The sequence below is a fragment of the Cupressus sempervirens genome, chromosome 7, assembly GCF_028749045.1.
Source record: "Cupressus sempervirens isolate cs-2001-9-10 chromosome 7, ASM2874904v1, whole genome shotgun sequence".
NCBI classification, from domain to species: domain Eukaryota; kingdom Viridiplantae; phylum Streptophyta; class Pinopsida; order Cupressales; family Cupressaceae; genus Cupressus; species Cupressus sempervirens.
Window position 1 is genome coordinate 914,655,087 of NC_143124.1, and position 5,973 is coordinate 914,661,059.

Consider the following 5,973-nt stretch of genomic DNA (forward strand, 5'->3'; position numbering starts at 1 on the left):
CAATCTAACTCACTCACTTGGTCTTTGAACGGTTGCTTTAACTTTATCAAAATTCTTAAATGGCCAAAACTCTAGATTAAATCGATCACACTTCAAGTTTGGGCACTAAAATTGAACAACAACTGACGTGGAGAGCCTCCGGGCGCACACTTGAAATCGAATCTCACGCACTTTTGTTTTGCGCTTAAAACAAACTCACACTCAATCTTGAATGCCTTAAAGAAAATTAATCGATACTTGACGTGGAGGGCCTCCGGGCGCGCGAGTTTTCTTTTGTTGACCCTAACTCTTCTTATTGTTTGCATTCTTCGATCGATTTACTTTTGTTGGCGCTTCAAGTTGGAATTGAACATTGTCTCTTAAACATGAGTGCTTGCAAAGTCTAGATTAGCACACATAAGAGTCAGTTGGTAAAAGAACAAGCGTGTTTTTTAGCCCAAGGTCATCCAAGTCTTCTCTCCCCTTGTCGTCTTTCGAGGCCATCTTGGGTGCATAAGATTAGGATCCAAAACCTTGTTTCTTTTTAGGAGGCCTGCTTGGGGATTTCATCACCCCTTGGACGACCTCAACTCCAGCGTTCCCGCGGAGTATAAGAATCGGGAGGTGAATCGAAAAAGACACCTCTCTTGGGATCAAGATTTTGTCATTCGGGCTAAGCCTCAAGGAACTTTATACCCTTGAGAAGTGAAAGAGGAGAAGTGGGTTACCGCTCCTCTCGGCTGTGTGACATCTTTTTGGTCTCATCTACGGATTTGGGCCTCACGTACCTTGCGTATATCGAGAACTCCCTAGCTAAACCAATTGTCAGCCTTGCAGAAAACCATCTAGGATGTTAATGTGTTTGGAGTGACTGATTGAAATATTTGTAGAACATACACACTCCTTGGCGCAAGTATCACATTCTGAGAACCACAAACTTCTATCTGGGTGTTCCTATCTATTGCTTGTTTTTATTTTACTTGTTGAATGAATGTTTGCCAAACTTGGTCAATCCTAGCTTAGGGCACACTTAGCGTAGTCACTGCCTATTTTGGAAGTTGAACAAGTTGAAGCAAAACAACTGAGATTTTTCCCAAAGCCAAGCAAATTCAGGAATTTATGTCGGAACAACCCAAACCCAAACAGAAGTTTCACAAGGTCAAACTCAAGCCATCTCTAGCATACCAAGAACTTTCAGCCAAGAGAAAAGAAATAACACCAAGCCCACGAATTGCCAAACTCCACAAAGCAGAGGACAAAGCTACCGACGAAGCACTTCAAGACGCCTGGTTAGAGCGCACCATCAAATTTAGCCAACATCCAGGAGTTAATCCTGCTTATGCCTTACCAACTAGGCATGATTTCTATGATTAGACACCCTTGTTTCTCCACATATTCTTGGATAAGCTTCACTTTAGAGTCATCTTTGTAGAAAAGCCAGCCATCTTAGGTTATCCCCTTAAGCATTATTAGCTCATCCATCTCATTTAGGATCATACCATCTAGCCAGTAATCGAAAATCTGCACATCTAAGCTTTCAAAATTGTTGTCACTTTGCTAAAAGTTTGTCATTCCTAAAATCTTCCAAATCCACCAATCTCACCAAGGTTATCCCTTTGACAGAGCTTTGTCTAGGGTAATCTAGCTTTGTCACTTGTTATCCCTCATCACCTTGAGCTAAAAGTTGGGATCCACAAGTGGTCAATCTCGTGTTCTTCCTAAAGGATCATCAGTCTATCCTTAAGTTGACACAATCACCACCAAGCTTGCACATAGGAAAGCAGACCTTTTGTGCTTTGACAACATATCTTTGAAGTTAGAATCCCCAACCCAATCCTCCTTAGGTTTTTTCATATAGCTTTGCCTCAACCTACGAAATCATTTGCATAGAAAAGCCTTCCCCCTTTTGCATCCATCAGCATTATTGTATCTCATCCCTAGGAGCATTTTTCATGCCACCCGTCACTCGCTTAGCCAAGAAGAAAGAAACAATGGAGCCCTATCATTTGGATCGAACAGCCTCACCCCCCTTGAGCACTCAGACATCCTTCAGCCCAGAGCAAGCTATGCCATCACCTACTGACATTGAAGCTTTCATGAACCAACCAGGAAATGCAGTATTGGTAAACGCCATTATAGACAAAAATAAAGAGACAATCATGGCTAATTTTCGAAGGGACAATGTAGGAACCTTTGACTTTGGAAGACCCCCTCCACTATCAGATCCATCTCACCCATTGTTTGGGCAGCTACCACCACCCATAGGCTCTTATGATCCAAATTATCCTCAATATATTCCAAAAGAAGAGCCTCCAGCCAATCCATATGACCCAACAGACCCAAACATACCATCATCCACCCAAATTGAAATCTCCATACCGCAAGCCAACCCAGCCACCACCACTCCATCCTTGATTCATACCTCTCTGCTCCAAACCCCCTTTACTCAAAACACCTCACTGTTCACCCCCTTCACTATTGCTGCTGCTCCCCAACCCAGCCTTCCAAATCCACCCATCTCCCAAATCAGTTCTAGCATCTTTGGCCAACCTCAGCAATATACAACAAGGATGCCACCCATGGGGCCAAGTAATCAACCTTTCATCGCCCCCAGCTTGTTCACCACAGCCCAAAGTACAATCCCATCATTTCCATTAAGTCTTGGGAGCTCAATACCACCAGCCACAAATCCACAAGCTACTACCTTCACTCCACAAAGCTATCAAAACCCACAAGCTACTGCCAATCTTCTACCAAGCTCCCAAGTGACCCCAGCTCCCACCACCACTCTACCAAGCTTCCAAATCCAGCCAACAAGCTATCAAACCTCATCAGTTCCATTCCCAAGCTTTCAATTCCCACCACCTCCACCACCAACTAATCCATTACCTCCAATTACCAACTACTTTTCAATGCCACTTCTAGGAGGTAATCCACCACCCCAGCCAACCACCAATTATTTGTGGATACCATCCCAAATGGGGGCACAACCCACATATATTGGTCAAACCCCACAAGCCCTCCGATCCTTTCCCCAAGCCTCACAACCATCTTATACCTTACCTCCACAAAGCAATCCATTTATCCCATAGCCAGCTTATGTTCCTCAATCCCAACCTCAAATCCCATATCAACAGCAAGCCTCGTAGCACATGCAGCAATATGCGCCACCTCCCCCTCAACAACCCGTCATCCACCATGCAGCTGCCCAAACAATGTACAATCCCTATCAGAAAATCCCTCATAACCATCCATATTCAATGGCCCCATCTAGCACATACCTACCTCAAGGCACTCCTACATTGGGGGCACCCCAACCATCACCTATCAATTCAGAGTGGGAGCAAATGAAGACAGCTCTAAAAGCCATCCAAGAAGGGAATGATCCAAAGACATTCAAGTTTGAGAATGTGTGTCCTTACCCATTTGACAGAGCCATTACCACGACACCATTTCCCGAACACTTTGAGGTACCTAAATTTGACAAATTCAGAGGAAAAGGAGACCCTGTCACACATATCAAAGAATTTTACATGCACTGCCAGGACGTGGCATACAATGATGTCTTCCTCTTGCGCCTTTTTCCCAAAAGCTTGGCTGGACCAGCTCTTGAATGGTTTTATAGAATCCCCTATGGCACAATTAAAAACTTTGCTGAATTATCTGAGGCATTTGTAGCCCAATATGCCCATCTTGTTGAAACAGAGCTATCAATAGTTGATCTTGTCCACACCAAGCAAAAAGGTGGAGAAAGCCTTGCCGAATACCTACAAAGATGGCAAACCCTTACCACCCGCATATCCTGCACCTTGCCAGAACGCCATGTGGTGAAAATGTTTATTGATAATGCACATCCCAGCTTGGCTCACCACATGACCATGAACTGTTTGCAGACCTATAAGGATATCAAAGAGAAAGGAATGATCCTTGAGCAAGGACTCATCAAAGATGGTGTGGTAAAGATTTTAGAATTTATGTATTTCACAGAAGGATAAATCCCATGATGTAATTATATTGTTAGTATCTATTTTCTCCTAAACTAATTAGAAAGGAGTATATCATTGAATATATAGATTTTAGTGGCTTAAAATGAAATTCCATGTGGATGCATGGCCAGGATTGATATAATGCTTGGATATCCAAAACATCTCGGGGACAGGTGTATTGCAAAATGTAATGACACACAAAATGATTACCTAGAGATTCAGTATTAATAAAGGAGTGAAAGTCTCAATTAACAAGAGTAACAAACCATGTCTAATAAGGATAAGATTGAAAATTAAGAAAAGATGACAACTAAAAGAATAAAATAATTTTCCAATCAACTAGAATGTTAAAAATTTTCAGCAAATCCAATCTAATTGGATAAAATGACTCACCTGGATTTTTGAAGCAATGCTGGAATGGAGCAATGCCGCCACCACCCATGACACCCATTCAAAATGCAATTCAAACCTGCCAAAACTGTAAACCTTACAGAAAATCCAATGCAAATGGATATTGGGTCCACCCCTGAACCTCATTTGAAGCTCAATTTTACGAGGAACAAAGAAATTATACATACCCCAATTCTCTCCCATTATACCTACATAATCAAAATACAAATTAAAACAAAACATTAAGATCAAGATTCAAGGATATGGAAGTCAAATCACAAAAAAAGTATTTATAATAAAATCTGGCACTATAATCTTCTCTAATTCAGATTTGTATCTACCAAAGGATTTAGTCCACAACATAGCTTTTTTGCTTTATAAACTATTATCCAAACCAAAACTACTCTCATAAGGAAGATAGGGCTCAACCTTTTAGACCAATAATAACATGGAAATGTATGTAAAATGTCTGATCCTATAACCCACTTCAACTTCCTGATCATTTTTTTTTTGTTCTCTCTCATAAGTTTGCCAGACATTTGTTGGTTTTGTGTTTGGATGAACTAATTTTAGAAGTTTACATTACAATATTTGTGAAATTATCCTTCCAAAATTTAGAAGGAATTCCATTTATAGGAGAGATTCTTGGGTGAATCTATCCACTTATTTACAGTAGCTATCTTTATCTGAAGGAATTTGGCAACAAAGAAAACTTGAGGAAATATCACCCTTGTACAAATGGCTTTATGTCTTTAATATGTTGATTTGATTGTACAAAAAGCTAAGTTATCAGTTTGGCACTCATAGTCCCTGGATCTAGGTCTGATATAAAGGTTATTTGAGATCCAGTTCGGTGTAGTAATGCTTATGGGTTAAACCCAGCAAACTCAAAATGAACCAAGTTGGCCCCTCTCTGGAAGAATGCCTTTATATATCATCTTAAAATGAAAGGATGTTGTTTTGTTTGCCTAGAAAATCTTCTTTAACTCTCTGCTCATGCTTTTGTATAGACTATTTGTAAGGCATTCTTCCTTGGCTAAGTAGGAGCTAATAAAGCCCTACTATATTCAGTTGTCTACTGTCAGAGAGTCTTCCCCAGATCAGGCCTTTTTCTCTTGTGTGTCATCCAATTATTTTCATTGTCATTGTTTTTGTTTTTATATTTCAATATGTGCAGATGGAATATATATAGACATGATGCAACATAAAGTACTGCAAGCAAGATCTTGGTGGGCATCAGTATAGTAGGGTGTCAAATAGTGCCTGACAGGTTGTGATGTGTGCTGGAGAGTTAGAAAGTGCTTAAAACACTTTATGCCCTCTTGAACTTCTCAATCGAACCAAGAGCAGCTTTTTCAAAATTGAACCATTGAAAATAGGTAAATACAATGGAAGTTTGTATGAACCAATTTTAATTATATTTAAGATTATGAAACAGACAACAAATGGTTGTGGGTGTCATTTCTTAACCTTGTTATTAGAGTAGCAATAGTAAAGTTTTGTACCTTTGACTCACCATCAGGCTTTTAACTATCCAAGGGCAAATAGGCAAGAGAAGCCATTGATAATGCATTGAAAGAGATCATTCAAAAGCCTTGTAGCATGGAAGGAGTAGATT